Source organism: Populus nigra, chromosome 2, assembly GCF_951802175.1.
Source record: "Populus nigra chromosome 2, ddPopNigr1.1, whole genome shotgun sequence".
Taxonomy (NCBI): domain Eukaryota; kingdom Viridiplantae; phylum Streptophyta; class Magnoliopsida; order Malpighiales; family Salicaceae; genus Populus; species Populus nigra.
Window position 1 is genome coordinate 2113543 of NC_084853.1, and position 26040 is coordinate 2139582.

At 36.2% G+C, this 26040-nt stretch overlaps 1 pseudogene; it reads right to left on the bottom strand.

The window, feature by feature from the left end:
• Positions 1-26040, bottom strand: part of LOC133682451 (uncharacterized) — a 155080-nt pseudogene that overhangs the window by 84948 nt on the left and 44092 nt on the right.

Sequence of the window (26040 nt, forward strand, 5' to 3'; positions counted from 1 at the left end):
GAGGGCGTTTAAGCCGTTCTTGGATGTAAAACCAAGGGAAGATGTGATCCATAGTCACAACTACCTATACATACACATGCTTTTTCAAAATAAATAAAGAGAGAAAGAGATAGAGTGTGTGTGAGACTCCAGTTGGCCTACATATAGGTGATATGATTGCATTTTCAATTTCTCATCTATAAAATCTTCTCTTCCTTCCCCTCATTTCTACTCAACCCTTACATTAGATAGATATAGAAGCGTGTAGAAATGGCAGGTTCCTTAAGTTATCACATAAAAAATATTTGTGTTTTCGGTGGATCCAATCCTGGGAAGGAAATAGCTTTTTTAGAAGCAGCAAATCATCTTGGTCAGGTACTAGCTGAGAGAAAGATTCATTTAGTGTATGGGTGAGGTAGCCTTGGGTTAATGGGGGGTGTGGCAATAGCTGCATTTTTAGGAGGTAGTCAAGTTTTGGGGGTCGTTCTCGAAGCTTTAACAAAAGGGGACATCATTGGAAGAACAATTGGAGAGGAACTATAGGTCTCCACAATGTTTGATCGAATGAATACAATGTTTAACCATGCTGATGCCTTCATTGCGTTACTAGGTGGTCTGGACACATTGAAAGAGATCTTTCATATTTCCTCTTGGGCCCAACTTCACATTCACCATAAACCTATAGGTTTGTTAAATGTTAATGGTTTTTATGATAATTTGTTGTCTTTTCTTGATCAAGCTGTGGAACAGGAATTTCTAACATCTTCGGCACGACAAATCATAATCTCTGCTGCTACAGCTGAACAATTGATTAACTAACTACAATCTTTCATCCCTGTAATTGATCCCTCCATAAGTCGCATAAATTGGTCAACTACAGAAAGCCGTAAAAAGCTTAGATTGGATTTGAGCCTTCTTTTGTGAATCCTTGTGTCTTTTGGTTTTATTTCTAGCATAGTATTTTGTTCTGTTATTTCTTATATTTGTTTAAGTGTGTTTCAGGTTTGTCAGTGTTCGTTGTTTCAGGTAATGTCTTCTATACTCTATCTTTCTACCTTAAGACATTGAGGACAATGTCTCGTTTTGGTTGGTGGGAGAGGGTAGTAGTATTTTAAAAAAAAAACTAACCGACTAACTGTTTTTGTTTTTAAAAACCATTTGACAAAACTGTTATTACTAGGATGACATAGTAAAGGGGAATTTTATTGACTCTTGAGACGCATTTTAGTAAACATTTTCTGATGGTTATTTGCAATATTCATAACAAGGCCTATTAGAATACTTCTTGAAATATTCAAGTTTACAAACTCTCGCATTGTTATCACTTAATTCTGCTCATATAGTCATTTAACAAGTATTCTTAAACCTTCATTTTCACACACACACTTTAGCATATGATTGTGGGTTGCGTATTGGATTATTACATTATTTATGTTCTTTTGTTAAAGGTAACAACTAAGGGATAGAGATAGTATATAATTTTCAAAAAAAAACAAAAAAAAAACAAAAAGAAAATGATGATAAAAAGAACGTAGATAAGTTTGATTTCGTAGCCTCCCTAACCTATATATATATATATATATATATATATATGGTGTTCATATTAAAGTCTACAGAAGAAATTTTGATGGAGTCTCTCCTATATTGGAAGGTCCCAAGTTATCGACATTTAACCTGTTTACACTTCTAATAAGCCGCATCTTCTAATTCAATCACGACCCAATCATCCTAGGTCTCAATCCCACAAACATCATCATACATATCAACCACAATATTTGTCATAACCCATTTTTAGGTTATTCTCCAAATTCAAATTTTTTTCCCAACCTAAAAAAAAGAGAAAAAGAAAAAAAATTGAAACAGTGTCGTTTTGAATGGCATTGTTCTCCTCCTTCCCTTGCACACGCAGAGGCAGGGGAAGAAGATGTTTTGTTCCCCTACAACACCCATTTCATTCTCTTCCCCTCCCACTTACACAATTCCTGACAAGCCACATCCCATATCCTGCCACCATTAATGCAACCCATGCCTCCTTACCCTGTCACCACACCGAAAAAAGAAGAAAACCATGCCCTGCAAAGGCATGGGTGGTTAGGTAGGGGCGGCTGCGCAGGAGCCGCCCCACGCCACCTTGCCCTTCACCATGACAGGCAAGGCATGGTGATCCTCTCTCCCTTTTCCTATAAATACCAAGAGGCAGAGAAGAAAGAGGAGGGGGAGATAAAAAGAAAAAAACAGGGGGAAAATAGAGGCAAAAAAGAAAAGAAAGAAAACAGGGAAGGGGAAAGGAAGAAGAAAAAAAAGAAAAAAAAAAGAATAACCAAGAGGGAAGAAATAGAACAAAAGCAAGAGAATAGGAAGAACAAAAATAAAAGTAGAAGAGATAAAGAGAAAAACAGAGACTGGTGTGCCTCTACACTTTAAAGAAGAAGAAGAACGACAACAAACACTGGTTGTCGCAACAACCACACCGCCATTTCGCCACAAGTCGCCACCACAAACAATCACCAACTCATCTACCTGAGCCCTTTATTCAAGGTAATTCTCTCCCCCACATCAATGCTGTTGCGATGTCGCGGTCGCACAAATTAATTATCCTAGCTTCAAACACAACACACAAGATAGTATAGAGCAAGCAAGGGGTCGATCCCACGAGGAAGATTCAAGTCAGATTTTTATGCTAGATGATATGCAATTTGGGGGGGGGGGTTGGACGTTATCTAGGCTAAAGCAAAAGAAAACAGAAAACTATCAAACTAAATTTAATAAAATCAGAAAATTATCAAGAGAACAAACCTTGGTCACAAGCACACATCCACCTACAGAAATCAGAACTGATCATGGAAACGAAACATCAATTTATATTCTGAATATTTATCTCTTCTTAACATTGGTTAGTTAACGGATCCGCCGTATAACTAGCCCTAACCATCAAACAACCACAGTGTCCGCACTAGTAATTTAATTCAATGGCAGCCTTAAGAACTAGATAAGTTGATTAATCAAGAAAACATAACTGTCCGCAGTCTATGTTTGATTTGATTGAATGTTCTCCCTAAGATTAATAATGTAGATCCGCCACAATTATTAAACTCAGTTGCTTCACAAGTTCATATACCACAACTCCGGTTTTGATATCAAACTTAACAATAGATTGTCTACAATAATAACTTAGAGTCCGCTCTAGCAATTAAAATAAACAATCATAGGAAAAATAAGCATAGGAGAACAAACATATTCATCATATAAACTGAAAAGAAAAGGTAAAATAAATCTCACAGTTCTTGAAATCCGAAGGTTTCCGTGTCCTTGCAACCAAGAAAAAGTGTTTAGCCTTGCATGTTTGTTGAACAACTAATCAAAAAGAAGAAAGAATGCATAATTTAGGGTTTCTTAGAGGAAGGGGGCGTTTTTCTCTCCTTGGCTGGCTGCTCCCCTTCTCTTCTCTCATTCTTTTTATATCCTAGGAAACCCTAGGTCTCTATTTTACAAAATAGTCCTCCATTAAGTAGACTGTTTACATTTAAGTACTTCAATAACTATTTTCCTAAAAAGGAGAAATAGCCTTGCATGAAATCTTCAAGCTTTGATTTAGAGGAGCTAAATTGCTGAAATAAAAACTTGGATATCGGTTTAAATGCTTCGGAATGTCATTTGGACTCGTTTCTTCACGAAACCTGTTTGCTGGCAGAATTCAGATGTCATCTTTGAAAAATCATATCTCCCTCATATGACATCGTTTTTGGCTGAAATTTTGAGCGTTTATATAACTTTGAGTCATGAATCCAACAAAATTGAGTTTGCATCAATTGGACTTCTGTAGCTCCAGATATTCAAGTTGGAATGGCCAAAGGTCAACACTGGCAGATTGCGAGATTTGACTTTGAAGGCTGCGATTTCCATGCTCTTCCTTATTTTATTTTCTTGCCTTAGATGTCCAGAAAGGTATGCATGTTACCTTTTTAATTCCACTGGAATCACTTCATTTCAACCTCTAGAGCTCACGTTCTGCACAAAACATCGACTGAAGGTCAAATCTGCCAATTATCTCCAATTTACTCCTTTTTGCATCTTTCATCCAAAAGTGCCTTCAAAACATAAAACAAAGAATATCAAGGCATTTTATATATAAAACATAGGCAAAACACTAGTTAAATGTGGGTGAAACTATTGAATAATATGGTTGCATCAAATACCCCCACACTTACCTCTTGCTCGTCCTCGAGAAAGGATAGGTAAAACCAAATTGAAGTTAAATTAAATGAAATCACTATGACTAATCTTCTAATCTCCCATCAATATCTAAGAATATATGCATTATAAACAAGAACACAATTAAGAAGGATAAAGAGTATAAATTTTCATGAATTTATTTACATGCAAACTTCAAAACTTAATTAATCGTCGGGATTTAAATGAAATCTATGCCATGCCAAAGTGATAGGTCCTCTCATTGATATACACTCCAACACTCACGTGTTTAGGGCTTATGTGTTTAAATCTCTCAAATTCAATCAATGAATATGTTCTACTATAAGCTTGCTCTTCAATCTCATCTCCATTAATAACATATTACAAACAATGCATGAATCAAAAGGTCTTATTTTCTGGTTGTAATGGGGCTAAGGTAAAGGTGAGGTAAAAGAGAGTAAAAGAAAAAGGTTCAAACCAAAGAAAGTAGAGCATTCTGAAAAATGATATTTCAAACAAGATATTCCATCGAAGCACATAAATTTTCCATCTTTAATCACCAATGCTTAACTTCTTTTGATTTCAAGCTTTTTCAATATAAAATCTTAAGAACATAAAGGAACACTTTTTTCTTTTTCTTTTTCTTTTTTCTGTTTTTTTTTTTTTTTTTACCTTTGGCAACTTTGCCCATCTTTTCATCAAACATCACTTCTTCTTTCTTTTCACATAATTTCCAACCATAATTCCATGAAATATCACTAGTATATGCTCTACTAATCCTTGGCCAAGGGAAAAGGAAAACATATATAAAGTTAAGGCTTATACATGGATAAAGCAAAGAAAAGATAAACAAGCTCAAAAGGGGTTTACTAAGGATAATATGCTTTAGGTTGGCTTTTTGGCTCAAATGGTTAAAATTCCTAATGCCTTTATCATCTTCATGTATGTATGTAATATGAATGTAATCTCTACAAGATATGAAGCAAGTTCTAAAGATACATATCATTGAAAGAAGGCACAATCAAAGAATATAATGTTGAAGGCTCAAAAGCTTGCATTGGTATAACACTATAAAGTCAACATGGCATATTCTCAAAGTCAATCCCTAAACCAATTAAACCTTAAAACTTGCATGCACACTCCTTCATTCGATTTATATCTTCATCTATCTCAACTAATTCTCATACATAATACTCATATTCTCAAAAACCAATGGGAGTTCAAAAGATCAAACATAATTTTTTTTTATTTTGAAAAATAACAAAGAAAACCAAAATTAGAAAACCAACATTCTCCCAATACCCCCACACTTAAAACATAACATTGTCCTCAATGTTAAAATAAAAGAAAAGGAATATTGGAGAATGACAAAAATAAAGTAAAATGCGAAAAATAAAAGACAAGGGAAAAAGAAAGCAAATCTGTTTTTTTTTTTGTGTTGGGTTGCCTCCCAGTAAGCGCTTTTGTTTTATGTCATTGGCTCGACATGTTGCATGCTTATTCTTCATAGATTGGTTCAGCTAACTCCGCAGAAGCGGTGAGTTCTGTCGTCCAACCTTCATAGAAAGGTTTCAAGCGATGCCCATTGACCTTGAGTACTTTGTTGGTTTCTAAACTTGTAATTTCAACTGCACCATAAGAAAAAACATTAGAAACAACAAATGGTCCAATCCAACGAGAGCGTAACTTTCCAGGAAAAAGTTTCAAACGCGAATGATAAAGAAGGACTTTGTCTCCAACATTAAACTCTTTTCTTGTAATCATTCGGTCATGGAGACTCTTAGTCTTTTCTTTATAAATCCTTGCATTCTCGTAAGCATCATTTCGAATCTCTTCCAACTCTTGCAATTGCAACTTTCTTGCAATCCCAGCAGCATCATAATCCATGTTACATTTTTTAATGGCCCAAAAAGCTTTGTGTTCAAGCTCCACCGGTAGATGACATGCTTTTCCATAAATCATCCTATAAGGTGACATTCCTATAGGTGATTTGTAAGCAGTCCGATAAGCCCAAAGTGCATCACCAAGTCGTAGACTCCAATCTCGCCGGTTAGGTTGCACTGTCTTCTCCAAAATGGACTTGATTTCTCGATTTGAAATTTCAGCTTGGCCATTCGTTTGAGGATGGTATGCTGTGGAAGTTCGATGAGTCACATGATATTTGCGTAACAATGCTTCCATTGAACGATTGCAAAAATGAGTGCCACGATCACTAATGATAGCTTTAGGGATTCCAAACCTGTCAACTATGTGAGTTCTGACAAAATCTAAAACAACCTTAGCATCGTTAGTTCGTGTGGCTTTCGCCTCAATCCATTTGGACACATAATCAACAACAAGAAGGATATAAAGATTGCCAAAAGAAGAAGGAAATGGACCCATAAAATCAATACCCCAAACATCAAAAATTTCACTCACAAGAATATTTGTTAAAGGCATTTGATTCTTGTGAGTGATATTACCTGTTTTTTGGCATTTTTCACATGATTTGCAAAAATGATATGCATCCTTAAAAATAGAAGGCCAATAAAAACCACTTTCAAGTACCTTGTGGGCCGTTCTTTTTGCTCCAAAATGCCCACCACAAGAATGAGAATGACAAAAGGTAAGAATGGAATGAAATTCATCTTGTGTGGTACACATCTCCTAACTACTTGATCCACACAAAATTCCCACAGATAAGGAGTATCCCAAAAATAATATTTAGCATCAGCTCGTAACTTGTCTTTTTGGGATGTAGACAAACCTGGAGGGAATTCTTTGGTGACTAAATAGTTCACCAAATCAGCATACCATGGTCTTGTAGAGGAATGTAACACATACAACTGCTCATCGGGGAATGTCTCTCTTATTGTTTCGGTTTGTATATCCTCAGTCCTTAGTCGGCTCAAGTGATCAGCCACATGATTTTCGGCACCTTTTTTGTCTTTGATCTCAAGATCAAATTCTTGTAAAAGTAAGATCCACCTAATCAATCTTGGTTTGGACTCCTTTTTCTTCAAAAGATACCTTAAAGCTGCATGATCAGTAAAAACAATGACTTTTGTACCAAGTAGATATGACCTAAATTTTTCAAGAGCAAACACCATTGCAAAAAGTTCCTTCTCAGTTGTATGGTAATTGCATTGTGCACCGTCCAACATGCGGGAAGCATAGGCGATAACATGCAAATTCTTCCCAATTCTTTGCCCAAGGACAGCCCCTACCGCATAGTCACTTGCATCACACATTATCTCAAAAGGCTCATCCCAATTTGGTGGTTGGATGATAGGGGCAGATGTGACACGCCTCTTAAGCTCATCATGGGCATCTTTACATGCTTGATCAAACACAAAATCCACTTCTTTGGCTAATAGTTTGCACAAGGGTGCTGTAATCTTTGAGAAATCTTTAATAAAGCGTCGATAGAAACCTGCATGGCCAAGAAAAGAACGAATTTCCCTCACGCAGGAGGGGTAAGGCAATGATGAAATAACGTCTATTTTAGCTTTATCAACCTCTAATCCACGTGAAGACACAACATGCCCAAGAACTATTCCTTGTTCTACCATAAAATAACACTTCTCATAGTTTAAGACAAGGTTAGTTTCAATGCACCTTTTCAAGATCAAAGATAAATTTTCTAGACATTTATCAAAAGAATCACCATACACCGTGAAATCATCCATGAAAACCTCAATTATTCTTTCAACATAGTCAGAAAAAATACTCATCATGCATCTTTGAAAAGTTGCAGGTGCATTACAGAGACCAAAGGGCATTCTCCTATATGCATATGTACCAAATGGACATGTAAATGTAGTCTTTTCTTGATCCTCAAGATTAATAACAATCTGATTGTATCCACTATATCCATCAAGAAAGCAATAAAAAGACTTACCTGCTAGGCGTTCAAGCATTTGATCCATGAATGGTAATGGAAAATGATCTTTGCGTGTAGCAAGATTTAGCTTTCTGTAATCAACACACATTCTCCATCCACTCGAGATGCGAGTAGGAATGAGCTCATCATTTTTGTTTTTCACCAACGTGATTCCGGTCTTTTTAGGCACCACATGGATTGGCGCAACCCATTTACTGTCCGTGATGGGATAAATGACTCCTGCATCTAACAGTTTTAAAATTTCAGCTTTCACTACCTCCATCATAGGCGGGTTCAACCTCCTTTGCATTTCCCTTGTTGGTTTCACATTGTCCTCCAATAGTATGTGATGCATACACATTGAGGGACTAATGCCCTTGATGTCAGCTAAAGTCCATCCAATGGCCGTCTTGTGATCACATAACAATTTCACAAGTTTTTCCTCTTGCGTATTTGTCAAACCTGATGCTATAATAACGGGAAGTGTATTGTTGTCGCCAATGTATACATACTTCAAATTATCGGGCAAAGGTTTCAATTCTAACTCGGGTGCCTGTAAAATAGATGGCAAAAGCTTTTTATGTGAGAGTACTAAATCAACAAAGACATTACCATGGGGAACAGTTTGCAATGATTGCAAAGCCAATGCTGATTCGTGCACGTTTTGGGGAACACATATGTGCCTCTCCATCTCTTCTATCTCGGTAAAATCATAGCCATAGCTCAAAGCTACGCTTAATCCATCCTCACAATCAAAATCAAAAACTTGCTGCACACACTTATCAACTTGGTCATAGCATGTGATAGAATAAACATTGCTATAAGGATATTTCATTGCATCATGAAAATTAAATTCAATCTTTTCATCTCCTACTTCCATAGACAAAGTATCCTTACCACAATCTATCCTTGTATTGGCAGTTTTCAAGAATGGTCTCCCAAACAATATAGGAGTGCTGTTTGATGAATCACAAGAATCATGTTCCATATCAAGAATATAAAAGTCGCATGGAATGACCAAACTATCAATCTTAACTAGGACATCTTCTATCACACCAAGTGGGTAAACAAAACTACGATCCGCAAGTTGTATTACAATGCTAGTTTTATTCAAAGGCTCAAGACTAAGAGAATCATAAACATGTTTGGGCATAACACTAATGGATGCACCTAAATCGCATAAAGCTCTTTTAAAACTAGCATTACCAATAACACATGGGATAGTAAACGCACCTGGGTCTTTTTGTTTCAAAGGCAGATTCTTTTGAACAACGGCAGATACAACTTCACCCATACTTACCGTTTCATGACCTTTCAGTTTGAAAGCTCTCTTAGTAGTACACAACTCCTTCAAGAATTTTGCATACTTGGGAATTTGCTTGATAGCATCAAGCAAAGGAATGTTGAGTTCTACTTTCTTGAAAACCTCTAAAATCTCTTTTTCTTTGTCCTCTTTCTTTGACCTAGAAGAACTCACAGGAAAGGGTGGAATTGTTTTAAAACTGGAAGTCATTGATTGAGGACTTACCTTTAGAGTGTTGGTCGTGGTTTCAATTTGTGAAGGAGAAGGATGTTTCTTTTTTGTACTCAATTCAGTTTCTATCTCTTCTTCTTCCTCCATCTCAATTTGTTTCGACCTTTTCTCTTCAAGTTCTTTCCCACTTCGCAGCATGATCGCACTAACATTCTCTTTTGGATTCAATGCTTGGGAGGGCAATTTTCCATTCATTTGTGCTTCCAATTTCCCCACACTTGAAGCTACTTGCCCCATTTGCTTCTCCAAGTTGTGAATACTTGACCTTGTTTCCTGTTGAAAAGACATGACATTTTGTTGCAAGGTCACAGTGTTAGAAGCCAAAGTTTTCATCATCTCACGAAGATCATCACTGGATGACGACCCCATAACATTGGAGTTTGTGAATGAAGGGGGTTGTCTTGCTTGATAATTCTGTTGGGGCTGAAATCCATGGGGATGGAATTGTCGGCCTTGATTGCATTGTTGAGGCTGGTTCCCATACCGTAGGTTGGGATGATCTCTCCATCCAGGATTGTACGTGTGGGAAAAAGGATCATACTTACGCTGAGGTTGTCCATTGAATGCTCCATCAACTGCATTAGCTTGTTCAATGTAATCTTCTTGCATTGTTGGGCACATATCTGAAGCATGTCCTTGTAAGGAGCATATGCTACAAACTTTCACCTGCTGTACATTGCCACAAGCCAAAGAACGCACAAGAGAAGTAAGATCATTAACTTTATTCTCAAGGTTAGAAATACTTATCTCATTTACTCGTTTATTTGCAAAGTCTCCACGAGTGCCAAACTGTTTCGAGTTGGCTGCCATGTTTGAGATCAATTGGCGTGCAGCCTCGGGTGTCTTATCTACCAATGCCCCTCCACTTGCAGCATCAATGATACTACGGTCAGTAGGCATCAATCCTTCATAGAAATATTGAATGAGCAGCTGATCGGGTATTTGATGATGAGGGCATTGAATGCACAGTTGCTCAAATCTTTCCCAATACTCGGAAAGTGTCTCTCCATGAGATTGTCGAATCCCACATATTTCTTTCCTTATGTTGGCAACTCGAGATGCTGGGAAATACTTCTCAAGGAAGATCTTCTTCATGCCATTCCACGTTCCAATTGAACCTGGGAGAATGGAGAAAGCCATACCTTTGCTGCCCCTTTTAAAGAGAAAGGGAAAGCTTTCAACTTAACCTGTTCTTCATCAACTCCATTCGGTTTCATGCCAACGCAAACCATATGGAATTCCTTGAGATGAGTATGAGGATCTTCTCCTGCAAGACCATTGAAAGTTGGTAGCAAATGTATAAAACCAGATTTGAGCTCAAAGTTTACATTATTGTCGATGTTTATGCACAATGGCTGATTTTCCACGTTAGGAGCAGCAAGCTCCTTGAGTGTTTGTTGTCGTGCAACAGCCATGGTGTTAAGGCGAGCTTCCTTTCGTAACCTGCGTAAAGTTTTTTCTATTTCGAGATCCAAATGCACTTGAATTTGATTAGTAGAATGGGTTACTGGCATAAATCATCAAGAAAATTCAAAATAAACCAACCACACAAGAGATCGAAAACAATGCAAATTGTACGAAAATCCTACGGTAGAAAACAAAAACTGCCTAAAACCCTAGAAAACAGCAGAATTTGGCCTCGATAGGGTGGGGCTAGTGGTTTACCACTAGTCCTGTTTAGAACGTCGTTTCCCTTCAGGAAACAAATGGCCGATACCTAATTCCACCAAACAATCTGTTTTGAACAGTACCACTGCCGTAATGAACAGTACCGCAGCAAACAAAAATTCTGTTTTTTTTTTTTTTTTCAGAAAAAGAAATAACAATCACAGCAAATAAAAATAATAGCACAAGAATCAACTAAAATTACTTCCCCGGCAACGGCGCCAAAATTTGTTGCGATGTCGCGGTCGCACAAATTAATTACCCTAGCTTCAAACACAACACACAAGATAGTATAGAGCAAGCAAGGGGTCGATCCCACGAGGAAGATTCAAGTCAGATTTTTATGCTAGATGATATGCAATTTGGGGGGGGGGGTTGGACGTTATCTAGGCTAAAGCAAAAGAAAACAGAAAACTATCAAACTAAATTTAATAAAATCAGAAAATTATCAAGAGAACAAACCTTGGTCACAAGCACACATCCACCTACAGAAATCAGAACTGATCATGGAAACGAAACATCAATTTATATTCTGAATATTTATCTCTTCTTAACATTGGTTAGTTAACGGATCCGCCGTATAACTAGCCCTAACCATCAAACAACCACAGTGTCCGCACTAGTAATTTAATTCAATGGCAGCCTTAAGAACTAGATAAGTTGATTAATCAAGAAAACATAACTGTCCGCAGTCTATGTTTGATTTGATTGAATGTTCTCCCTAAGATTAATAATGTAGATCCGCCACAATTATTAAACTCAGTTGCTTCACAAGTTCATATACCACAACTCCGGTTTTGATATCAAACTTAACAATAGATTGTCTACAATAATAACTTAGAGTCCGCTCTAGCAATTAAAATAAACAATCATAGGAAAAATAAGCATAGGAGAACAAACATATTCATCATATAAACTGAAAAGAAAAGGTAAAATAAATCTCACAGTTCTTGAAATCCGAAGGTTTCCGTGTCCTTGCAACCAAGAAAAAGTGTTTAGCCTTGCATGTTTGTTGAACAACTAATCAAAAAGAAGAAAGAATGCATAATTTAGGGTTTCTTAGAGGAAGGGGGCGTTTTTCTCTCCTTGGCTGGCTGCTCCCCTTCTCTTCTCTCATTCTTTTTATATCCTAGGAAACCCTAGGTCTCTATTTTACAAAATAGTCCTCCATTAAGTAGACTGTTTACATTTAAGTACTTCAATAACTATTTTCCTAAAAAGGAGAAATAGCCTTGCATGAAATCTTCAAGCTTTGATTTAGAGGAGCTAAATTGCTGAAATAAAAACTTGGATATCGGTTTAAATGCTTCGGAATGTCATTTGGACTCGTTTCTTCACGAAACCTGTTTGCTGGCAGAATTCAGATGTCATCTTTGAAAAATCATATCTCCCTCATATGACATCGTTTTTGGCTGAAATTTTGAGCGTTTATATAACTTTGAGTCATGAATCCAACAAAATTGAGTTTGCATCCATTGGACTTCTGTAGCTCCAGATATTCAAGTTGGAATGGCCAAAGGTCAACACTGGCAGATTGCGAGATTTGACTTTGAAGGCTGCGATTTCCATGCTCTTCCTTATTTTATTTTCTTGCCTTAGATGTCCAGAAAGGTATGGATGTTACCTTTTTAATTCCACTGGAATCACTTCATTTCAACCTCTAGAGCTCACGCTCTGCACAAAACATCGACTGAAGGTCAAATCTGCCAATTATCTCCAATTTACTCCTTTTTGCATCTTTCATCCAAAAGTGCCTTCAAAACATAAAACAAAGAATATCAAGGCATTTTATATATAAAACATAGGCAAAAAACTAGTTAAATGTGGGTGAAACTATTGAATAATATGGTTGCATCAAATGCTTTTCGATTTATCTTCTTACATGCAGAGTGTGCGCTGTGCACATTTCTGCAAGCAAGAAAATAATTACCTCGTCATGATAGTAACCGGCTAATTATAATTGACTAGTTACTGTGCATGAGCACAGTAACCAGTCCATGGTTGCTACGGGTTGGATCATCAGCCTAGCCCACGTGGCTGGGCTGAGTCCAACCAAATATAAAGTAGTTTGTATTTTATTTGGGTTGGTCCAGCCCAATTTCATTTCGGGTCCGACCTAATTCAATTTTAAAAAAAAAAGTCTTTCCAAAAAAAATTATAATTTTCTCGTGTATTTTTCGATCCATTTTGATTGATATTGGTTTGTATTTTTATATTTTAAAAATACAAATCTAATATTAAAATACTCGATTTTCATTAAAATATTGCAAAAAAAATTCTTGTTTTCATGCATACGCCCAAGTCTCTCAAAGAAAAAACAATCATAGCATATTTTCATACAACAAAAACAAAAATTCAAAAACATGTTCTAGCATGCATTTTGGCTTTAATAACCAGTTTATTAAAGCCATGAGAACTATGCAAATATTTCAAAAAAAAAACCAAAAACTATTTTGTTTTGTTTTAGTATTGAGGATTACGAATTTATACATAAAACATCTTCCCGGTATTAAAAGGGTAGTTCTTTTATAGATATTAGAACAATTAGGTTTTTACCCGATAAGATAAGGATCTTCTTACTGAGGAGGACTTTTCTTAAACCATAGACATACCAACAGTTAGACCTTAGCATATATCAAACAATTAAACAATGCAGCCTATCTTAGGTAGGGTGTGCTTAGGGTGTTAATACCTTCCCTTTACGCAACCAGTCCCATTAGCCGATCTCTGAGACCAGTTAGGGTTCTTAGTGATGAAAATACTAGGTGGCGACTCCCATTCTATTTTTTCACTGATAAAAGACAAGAATCCCTTGTCTCCCTATATTTGCTAGATAAATATACATAATGGGAGTGGAATATCGCCGCGACGCCACACACGTGCGACAAAATGGCAACTCCGATGGGGACCCTTGTGGACTATGCTTTGTTTTTATCAGATTATCATGTTTTATTGTTTGATTTGTATGTTATTGTTAGGATTGCATTTCCTTATTTTCTGATGCACTTAAAATTATGTACATATTTGTTCATACATTGTATAGAATTGCCTCATGCATCCTATACTTTTATTTTTAAGAAACAAACAAGCTTCAAAGTTAGATGGGGACTAACAATATTCCCTATGACTATTGGTCAGGGTTTAGATGCGTGAAACACCCAACTCATATCTGAGTGGCTGCTTGGTAATGACGGGCATACGTGCCTTAACTGTTTCTTGCAACGCCTCTATACTGTATTTGCGAAGACCATCACTAGGTAGATATGAGACCATTTTGAGACCAGATAGAAAGCCTACCATTATGTAATGGCCTAAAACCTTTCTTTAAAGTATAGGCTCCCTAAATAATCATCTTGCATGGGTTCTCACCATCCATACCCAATGCATATGTACATACATTTGCATCCATACACATATGCATCAGGTTTAAGTATAGGTCCCCAAAGAGTTTACAACACCTGAATCTGAACGAGAAACCTGAAAGATGAAGAGTGTGCTCACTATAAAGCCCATTTTTAAGAAGAGTTGGAGTCTCTAAAGACAAGCATGGCTCACCTTTAGCTTACTTGAGCAAATACTAAGAAATACCTCTGGTGAAGGTCCTTCTACCCAACCTGTCACTTTCAATCAGACCCCAACAACGACTCAGCCTGAAGAACTAAGGGGTAAGCATGGTTAAAAGCCTCAACACAATCTAGCATTTCTGCAAAAGCTATCGTGGGAAGGCTGATCCAAGGGGAATTTTACTAGAGTTAGAGAATGGAGCTTGTTCTTGTTGTGTACAAAAATAACTACATCTATTTGATCATGCCTGCAAAGCTTTTTTTTATTTTGATTTCAACCTCTTTTAGTCTTGTCCACAACTTGCTCATGCCACAAGACTTTGTTTGTTCATAAGCCTTGTTTTATTAATAAGATAATGTGTTTTATGGTGTTCATGATATGTCTTCATTGTTTCTTGTTATTTCATGCAAATAACACACTGAGCATAACCTTTACTCATGAAACCATTAGTGTGTTCCCCTTTCCTTCTAAAATTATACGTGATCTCACATGTTCACAAATAATTTTTGGGAATTCAAAGTTTTTGGTATGAGACAAAAATCATATTGGTGTTTGTCTAAACAAACAAATTCTAGAAATTCAAGTGATCCCATAAAAAGGCAACCATACACCTAGAAAGCTTGAAGAAAAAACCCAAACACCGTGAAATGACTCCAAAAGCTGAGTTTTAATTGAATGAATAATGAGAAACCATTTTGCATACTCACATGAAAGCAAGGCTTACCGATCTTAAGTGCATGTGTTTGAGATGAGGAAAGGCCATCTTTGAGAATCTTTTCCCGAGGCTAAAATATATCCTTTGCAGTCTCTTTTTGAGCCTGATAACATTTTTGGAAATAACTTTGACTAGGATCACACCCTACACTGGGGTGCAAATACAAGAGATATCGATGATTAAAAGTGCCCAAATAAAACTAGGGGGCATCAAAACATTTTCTCAATGATCAAAGGTGCCCAAACAAAGCTGGGGGGCATGAAGAAAAAATCCAAAAGATCTGAAAGATTTGAGCTTCTCGCAATGATGCTCAACCAAGTGAAGAATGAAGAAAACAAAGAGAAAGAGCCTAAGCTCAACACTGGGGGGCACGATAAACCATTTTGGAAATAAATTGAAATGACAAAAGGTCAGGAAACAAGCACTAGTGATCCTTAGTCTTGAAAATCCCTTAAACACCTTTTAAGCATGCAAGTATCCTTTTTCTTCATAACCCAGAACCAAAGCCTACATTACGTGCCTAATTAAGCCTCTCTTTTTTTTTTTTTTATCAAAGGCAAGCAATCTGGATCGGTAGGCAATGCTTTCCCATGCGAAACAAGCTCTATTATTCATACAAATAAAATGAATGCTTTGAAGACTGGTTCTATGAAACTCTCAGATTGAATCTTGAACCATTTTGACCAACAAAACATCACTGCATATTTTCACCAAAAGCAAAACAAAAAGGTTTTCATCACTTCTGAAATCATGTCTGTAGGAATCACTTGAATTTCTTCAGAACGAGTTTGCTTTAAACCGATGTCGAAATGATTTCTGTGTCTAGAATAGCTTTGAAATTCCAAAAATTCTGCATGAAAACAACTTCTTATAAATAACCAAAGAAAACCCAAATTGAACACTTTGGGGCATGATCAAGTTGGGGGGCAATCCAAAAACACATGGTAGAGCTGGCTCCATGATTCTCTTTCTAAGAAAATGAAATGTAGGGCAGAGCTGGTGACTCTTGAGATAAAGGTTGGAGGACACAGAAGTATGATGATATGAAGCCCTTCTTAGAGGTTAAGATCACAAGATATGACTCGAGTAAGCAAGAGCGAAATGGCCATCGAAGTTTACTACCAAGACTCAAACTTTTGAGAAAAGGGAAGACTCCGTGAAGAAAAAGGGGGACCTATATTTCTCAGGTAAGCATACATGTATATGGATCATAACTCATTGTTTTCATCATTGAAAGATCGGTGTTTCACCATCACTTCTCGGGTATTGTGTTTTCTAACCTTACCTCTTTTCGAGTGTGCCTTTGAGCCCTCACTTCCTTTGGAATGCGCTTTTGAGCCCTCACCTCATTTTAAGTGCACCTTTAAGCCTCATCTTTTAGGTAGTGTGTTTCCTAACCCTACCTACTTTCGAGTGCGTCTTTGAGCCCTATCTTATTGTCTCTTCAACACTCTTCCTTTTTTCCACTTGGATAGGTCACCCATTACAATGAGACCATTATTTTTTCTGGGTGGGTCACCCATTACAATGAGACCCTCATTTGTTTTTTGAGTAGGTCACTCATTACAATGAGACCATTCCCCGAGTTTTTTTTACCTAGGTAGGTCACATATTACAATGAGACCATTCTTCCACCTGGGTAGGTCACTCATTACAATGAGACCACTCTTTCTTTTTTTCCTTGGGTACGTCACCCATTACAATGAGACCATCATTTTTTTATGGGTAGATCACTCATTACAATGAGACCATTCTCCATGTTTTTTTTACTTGGGTAGGTTAACCATTACAATGAGACCACTTTTCCTTTTTTCCTCTTGGTAGGTCACCCTTTACAATGAGATCATTCTTTTTTCTGGGTAGGTCACCCATTACAATGAGATCATTCTTCTACCTGGGTAGGTCACTCATTACAATGAGACCACTCTTCCTTTTTTTCCTTGGGTAGGTCACCCATTACAATAAGACCATCATTTTTTATGGGTAGGTCACCCATTATAATGAGACCATTCTCCATGTTTTTTTTACCTAGGTAGGTCAATCATTACAATGAGACCACTTTTCATTTTTTCTTCTTGGATAGGTCACCCATTACAATGAGACCATTATTTTTTCTAGGTAGGTCATCCATAACAATGAGACCATTTTTCCACCTGGGTAGGTCACCAATTATAATGCGACTACTCTTCCCTTTTTCCCCTTGGGTAGGTCACCCATTACAATGAGAGCATCATTTTTTCTGAGTAGGTCACCCATTACAATGAGACCATTCTTCCATTTGGGTAAGTCACTCATTACAATAAGACCACTCTTTCTTTTTTTTCATTTGGGTAGGTCACCCATTACAATGAGACCACACACACAATTTCCTTGGTTCTGGTTAAAGGAGATTACCAGAAGGGATCTCAGGTTAACCCAACCAACACACATATTTTAGCATTGGTTAAAAGGGGTCGTCATATGGAATTTTAGGTTGACCAAGCTACACACAGAGACTTTTGGTTTTGGTTAAAGGAAATCACCAGATGGGATCTCAGGTTGACCAAGCCACCAACATTATCTTAACATTGGAAGAAAAATGAGAGAAACCCTACCATTGCGAAATTCTCAAAAAGAAAAAGACAAGAAAGTTCAAACCCCACCATCAAGAAGAACAATTTTAGGTTCTGGTTAAAGGGAATCGTTAGATGTGATTTCAGGTTAACCCAACCAAAGACAAAATTTAGAAGATCGCCTGATCGGGATCTCAAGATAACCAAGTAGTGCATGATTTTGATAGTTTCCGGTTGAAGAGGATTGCTATAAAGAAAGAGTTTCAGATCAACCAAGCTTTGAGAAGATCAATTTTGGAAGTTTAGTTTTGTTTATCTTTACAAAACTTACTACGCAAGTTTTTGCTCCGTAAGCATTGTAAAGAGAGGAGCAACTGTCATAACCCATTTTTGGGTTATTCCCCAAATTCAATTTTTTTCCCAACCTTCAAAACAAAAGAAGAACATATGGAGATCCCCTTACCCGGGATCCTAACATATATTAAATGTATGTTAGTAAAAAATTACAGTGATCCCCTTACACTGGGATCCTAACATGCACTAAATGTATGCTAATCAAAACACAATGATTCCCTTACCCGGGATCCTAACATACACCAAATGTATGGTGATCCCCTTACCTGGGATCCTACTATACACTAAATGTATGCTAGTCAAAACACATATTACACTTATCATATTTTCCTTGTCAATGGTACTCCCATCACTTGGCAATGCACACAAGGGTAGTTCACTTTGAACAGACATACATTCGAGATATTATTCGAAATAACAACATCATTACACCAACTTCCATCATTTCGCATAATATCCAACGTTTACAAATTCACATCTCACATTATTAACATATTAAATTCTTGAATTTAACTAAAAAGCTTAAGTGAGGATCACCTACCTGTAGTAGAAGCTCTACTCGTGCTCCCCTGTTGCTACTGATGCACCACGCTTGTGGTCCCTCCTGCAATCACAAGCTTATCTCATAAATTTTCTTTATTCAAGGATATGTTTTATAATAATCATATCAACATCTAATAGGTCTTTCTTTCAATCATTTCTTTCTTTATATTTTATGTTTTTCTCATTACACCTATTAATGTTATCATTCTTTGTCCAACCATAGTTATCATTCCTTTCTTTATATTTGAACTGTTATTGTTTAAATCTCAAACAGTTACTGTCTAGACCTTGGACTGTTATTGTCTAACTGTTACTGTCTTAAATTGTTACTATTTAGACATTGGACTGTTACTGTCTTAAATTGTTACTGTTTAGACATTGGACTGTTACTGTCTTCAGAGGTTGCATTTTGACCTCTTCTCAGATTGTTAACTATATCCAGAGTTCTAGGACTCCGTTTCAAGCAAGGTTGGTCACGTTGGAATGTTAAGACACATGGCTACAAGTCTCTTGAAGGAAGGAGAACCCAGTTCTTCCCTTAAGATAGTCAAACTTGCTCATCAACGAATTAGGCCTACTGCCCTACAGGGTCTGTCATGACCCAGTCTAGGTTGGTGACCCCTAACTAGAGTTTCATAGCTCCAAATGGAGCAAGACCAATTTCCTTTGTTAGTCAACATCCAAAACTACAATTTCTATGAAGGAATCTAATCCTAATTCCTTCATCCTCCTACCTAAAATCTCTATGAAAGTTAGGAGACGAAACTATTTACTTAATTTTAACAACTAATACTTTTCCCCAATTCAAGTATAAGAACCCTAATCTATAATTTAACATCAAGGCATCAATTCATTATCGAATTTGAAATGAATTATAAGATCATGTTTAAAACACCTCACCCGGTAAAAATTAAGTTTTTGATCTTCAACCAGTTGAAGATTTTCAGCTCTCTCTTTTATTTTCTAATTACAGCCGACCCTCCTTCTTCTCTTATTGTTCAATTTTCTTGTTAATCCCTTGCCCACAAGTGTTTATTTCATCTTGGATGGGTTCTTGAATTTTTGGTGTTTCTCTCTTGATTTTTGCAAGAATGGATACAAAACTCCCTCTTTTCTTTTCTCATGGTTGCTACAGATTTTTGGTGATGAGAGGAGTATTTATACTCAATAATTTCTCTTATTTGCACTTAGGCCCCATTTCCTTTAAGTGTATTATCCCCCCCCACATCTTTTTATTCTTATATTTAAGTTATACCTCTTTTCATTTCTTATAATTCCACCCCATAACTTTTAGTTTAGTTTATTTTCTTCAATTTAATCCAACCCTCAACATTTCTGGGTTAATTTATAATGTCTCGAATTATTTCGCCTGGAAATTTATATCCAAAATTTCTGAATTCCTATTCATGAATTTCTTCACTTTAATTTCCCATTTAGTTAGTTTGTAATTTACGCAATCTTTATTTTCCTGAGGTTTACTGGTAGAATTAATAAAAGACTACGACTATATTATAAAATACCATCCGGGAAAAGCGAATGTAGTCGCTGATGCCCTCAACCGTAAAAGCAAGGCAGTTATGGATGAACCAACAATCTGGGATGGGATGAGAAAACCTTGATTGAGCTAAAGAGATTGGGGGCAATATTAAATGTGAGTCCGGAAGGATCCTTGATGGCTTAACTAAAGGTGAAGTCAGGGTATCGAGAGCAAATATTAAAGGCACAACAAATTAATGATGAAGTGTCAAAAGTAAGAAGTAAACTAGAATCGGGAGTGAAACTCTTTTTCGAATAGGGGATAATGGAATTGTGATGCTGGGGCGACGCATGTATGCGTTTGACAACAAAGTCCTTAAACAAAACTTACTATAAGACGCTCACGAGTCAAAACTCATAGTGCATCCAGGTAGTACTAAGATGTACTAGGATTCGAAACAATACTATTAGTGGCCAAATATAAGAAAAGAAGTGGCTGATTTTGTGGTGAAATGTGGTATATATCTACCAATAAGTAAAAGTGGAGCACCGAAAGCCACTAAGGCTATTGCAGCCATTACCAATCCCTGAGTGGAAGTGGGAGATGATCATAATGGACTTTGTGTCGAGACTACCTAAGGGGAAGAAGGGAAATGATGCAATTTGGGTCATTATAGACAAGTTAACTAAGTTCTTCCTTTTCCTACCAGTGAAAATGATAGACCCAATTGATAAGTTAGCCAAGATTTATGTGAATGAAATTGTTAGGCTACATGGAGTTCCTATATCAATCATTTCAGATCAAGATCCAAGGTTTACCTCACGCCTTTGGCCAAATATACAACGTGCTATGGGAGCAAATTTGAACATCAGCATGGTCTTCCATCCTCAGACTGACGACCAATCTGATAGAATTATCCAAATCCTAGAGGATTTACTAAAGGCATGTGCTTTGGAATTTGGTGGAAACTAGGAGGAACATCTATCACTGGTAGAATTTACATATAACAACAATCATCATGCAAAAATTAGGATGACTCCCTCTGAAGCCTTTTATGGTTAAAAATGTAAGACACCCTTGTGTTGGGAAGAAGTAGGGGACAAAAGGTTGTATGGAGCAGAATTGGTATAGGTTATCACTGAAAAAGTGAGGGTCATTAAAGATCGAATAAAGGCAGCTCAAGATAGACAAAACAAATATGTGGATATTCGAATGAGACCCCTCGAGTTTAGTCCTAGGGATAAAGTGTTTCTGAAGGTAGCTCCATGGAAGCATATGTTAAGATTTGGGATGAAGGGGAAGTTAGCTCTGAGGTACATCGAACCATTTGATATCCTAAGACGTATCAGGCCCGTAGCATATAAAATAAACTTTCCCTCATAATTGGCCAAGTTTCACAACGTATTTCATGTTTCTTTGCTGCAAAAAGTAGATATAGACCCTTCACGAGTATTACCTCAAGTTCCAGTAAAAGTTAAAGAAGACATAACACTTGAGGTGAAACCAATAAGGATACTGAACTGGGGAGAAAAGAAGCTCCGCAATAAGAAAATTCTCATCATTAGAGTTTTATAGCGAAACTTGTAATTTGAGGAAGAAACATGGGAAAAAAAATCTGAGATGAAGCAAAAAGATCCCAATTATTTCTTAAACCCATGTATGATATCCAAATTTCGAGGACAAAATTTCTTATTAGGAAGGGAGAATGTAAACCCCATGTTGAAATTTATTAAAAAATGAAAATGTTTTAAACTTATAAGGTGAATTCAAAATAAGTAAATAAATTATGAAGTCAAATATTTTATGAAAATATGGGTATGAAAACTAACGAATGTTTAAGGATTAAAATGTGTGAAGGAAAGGATGAGGGAGAGATGTTAAACAAATTGTGAAATGAAGGACTAAAGCACACAAAAAGGAGAAAATCAATATTAGGAACAAATTTGGACATTTGCCAAACAGGAAGACCTAGGGTATTTATTAAGGAGTATAAATACATTGAGAAAAAGAATTCATGACCTTTCTTCTCCCTCACATTCGGCCAGAACATCAAGAGAAAGAGAAAGGATTGGCCTCCCTCTTCTTACACGCATTTCTCACCCATAAACACCTTGCATGTATATACCCTAAACACCTACATGAGAGGAGAGTAATTAGGAAGTGTAGAGCCATAAAATCTTGAGGTTTGGAGGGCACAAGGGCCGACTGAAACAGTGATAAAAAGGAGAAGAAAAATGAAAAAGGAGAAAAAGAAAACCATTAAGAAAACACCGTTAATCTTTGGATAAAATCATGGGGTAAGGATAAATCCTTGGTCTTCTATTGTTAATTTGGTTCAATTTGAATCCAAAGGGAGAAAACCCCAAAAGAAATAATCTAGGGTTCCTAGAACTTCATGATTTTGAAAGACTAAGTGATGAAATTAGAAGGTTGAGATAAAAGGTTAAACATTTTCAGATTCTATGACAAAATAAAGTGATAGAAATTAGGGGAACAAACCCTTTTTAGGGACGCCCATGAAAGGAGAAAGAAAGAGAATAGAAATTTGATACTAATCCTTGTTAATTATGACTTTACATAGTTATCCAAAGGTTAAATCAAGGGCTGAAACAAAAACCTAAACATGTTAGTATGTTACTTTCATTACAAATATGCAAGTATAGAAATTATGCTAGTGTTAGCTTAAGAGATTGATGTGTATTGATTTCATATCAACATATAAATATGATGAGTTAATGTGTTGATTTGCATGATGAAATTGGGGGAAATTATGAGCTACATGTTTTGGCCTAGAGGAGAAGAAATTTTAGGGGAGTCTTTCAATCTTATTTTATGCTATTATGTGAATGTCTTATACTCCATTATGTGAATTGATGGATGGTGTAGTAAATAGAATTATTTTGAGCATCTCTTTCCAATTTCTTATTGCATATAAATAATTGTGTTGATTCTTGAAGTTGTATGAAATATTACCACCATGAAAATCTAAAAAGAAATTGATGTCTTGATGAGGAATATAATTGAGTTGCTGGTCCCTATTAAATTTTATATGTAGTGGAGTCATAAGACGTTAAAAGTTCTTGAGAGATGATAAATTGTTTACTACGCACATGAGTTCAAGTCTAGATAGTTTTGAGGATTAGAATCACAACAAATGTTAGGCATAGAAGATAATTGAAATTGTTATAACTTTTTACATGAAAGTTGTAGATAAATGTGTTAGCTAACATTTTGCACTATTCACGCCTCAATTAGAGTTATAAATTGCCATATATGAGAAAAATACTAAGAGGAGGTCAGGCTGGAACCTACTGGACAGGTTTGCTGTCTAACTTCTAATTCAGTTTGGGATTTGATATTTACAGATTATGATGTATTTTCCATCATGAGTTATAGATAAATGTCTTAACTTTCAATTAACATAAATTTCGCTTTATTTGGAGTTATAGAACTCCATATATGAGCAAAATATTGAGAGGAGGTTAGGCTGGAACCTACTGGACAAATTTGTTGTCTAACTTCTAGTTCGGTTTGGGATTTAATATTGTCGATTATGATGCATGATCCTTCATGATATTGTGGATAAATGTGTTATATTTCAATTAACACAAAGTTTACTTTATTTGGAGTTATGAGACTCCAGTTATGAGTCATAGGACACTGATTTATGTTGACGCAAAACTGAGTCATAAGACACTGATTTATGTTGACGCAAAACTAAGTCATAAGACACTGAATTTCGTTGATGCAAAAACTTAGTCATACGACACTGATTTTTGTTGACACGAAAGAGTCGTAGGACACATAATTTCATTGATGCAAAAACTAAGTCATAGGACACTGATTTACGTTGACGTAAAATTTGAGTCATTGACACTGAAATTTCATCGACGCAAAAATTGAGTCAAAGACACCGAAACTTCATTGATGAAAACTAAGTCATGTGGACTTGCATGTTGATATACCAACCTTGAAAATATACTAGATATGTATGTGTATGTTATGATGAGAAAATGAACATGCATGGAAAGTACCTTATGTATAATGAATGAATATGGATTTACTATAACATTTGGTTGAAGAAAACATGACCAAAGACTTCTTTGTGATTCAGGAAGAGTGACAAGAATTGGATCTTCTGTTGGAGGAGATCACAAGATAGGCGAAGCAAGTGCGTAGTTTTCCCTCTCCTTTACACTTATGTAATTTAAAATCTTTATAATGAATGCAACTACAATAATGTTATGTTCAACGTAAATAAAGTTTGGCATATTAATGAGATTAGATTCAACTAATGGCATCCGTGATAGGATTGTCGGGAAATGAATTATAAGATTAGCTTCAGCTAATGACATCCATGATAGGATTGCTAGGAAATGAATTATAAGATTAACTTCTGCTAATGGCATCCGCGTTAGAACTGCTAGGAAATGATTATGAGATTAGCTTCGGCTAATAGCATCCGTGATAAGATTGTCGGGAAATGAATTATAGGATTAGCTTTGGCTAATGGCATCCGCGTTGGGACTGCTGGGAAATGATCAATAAGATTAGCTAAAACTAATGGTGTCTATGTTAGAACGTCCAGGAATGATCAACAAAGCTCAATTCGTAAAGGATATCCATGTTTGGATGGCTTGAGAAAATTGATAAGTATAATTACTTAAAAATGACCAAGTTGGACTATGCAAAGTTAAAGATCTAATAAACCTAATTAAACAAAGTTACTAGGTCCATGCAAGAAAATAAGAGTATTCAATTAAAGATATGTAAAGGATGTCTAATTGGGTTTTAAATGATTCCCAAGCAATTTCTAAGTTGATTATTAGAATTCATATGGAACCGATAGAAAACTTATGCTTTATTTGTATTCGCCACATGATCATTTATATTTCCACTGTTAATATAATTATATACTTATTAAGTTGTTATTGTAACAGGGTCATCTAATACCCAAGAGCTCATTAGTTTTTTAGGACTCTGTTTTGTTAAACTTGTGTACAAATTAAACTTAAGCATAATAGTATTAGCTAGAATATGCAGTATGCTATTTTGTGTAAACTTTAATGTATATAAAACTCTTAGCTAGACCAGAAGCATGTTATTTTGTGTAAACACTATTGCATATATTTCCAGTTGATGTATATATATAACATGAATGGTTTCTTATAATAATTTACTATTTATTAATCCATGAATGTTATGATTTATTTAGACCCTTGTTTGCATTGAATGGACTCCATTTTAAATCTTCTAGTAGATGGAAATCTTTGCAATACCTACACACACAAAAATTACTCTTAAATTAAGAGTATATGTTGAGACCTTTTAGCGTTGATAGAATTGAATAACTGGCACTATTGCGTTCCGATTATTGGCTAGTGGATTCTCAGTCAGATCTTGTGCATGGTTACCCGTGCTGCTATGCTCCTCTGGTATGTTTTGATTGTTTGGATTTGGTTACTCATCTTAGATGATATGTAATCCCAGACGTTCCTTAGCGAGGGTCGCCATAGCGGTGAATGCGGCAACAATCACTATCGCACAGCTAGCCCTTGTATTTCTTGACACGGCAGCACCCATATCTTGAGCCTCACGGTGGGC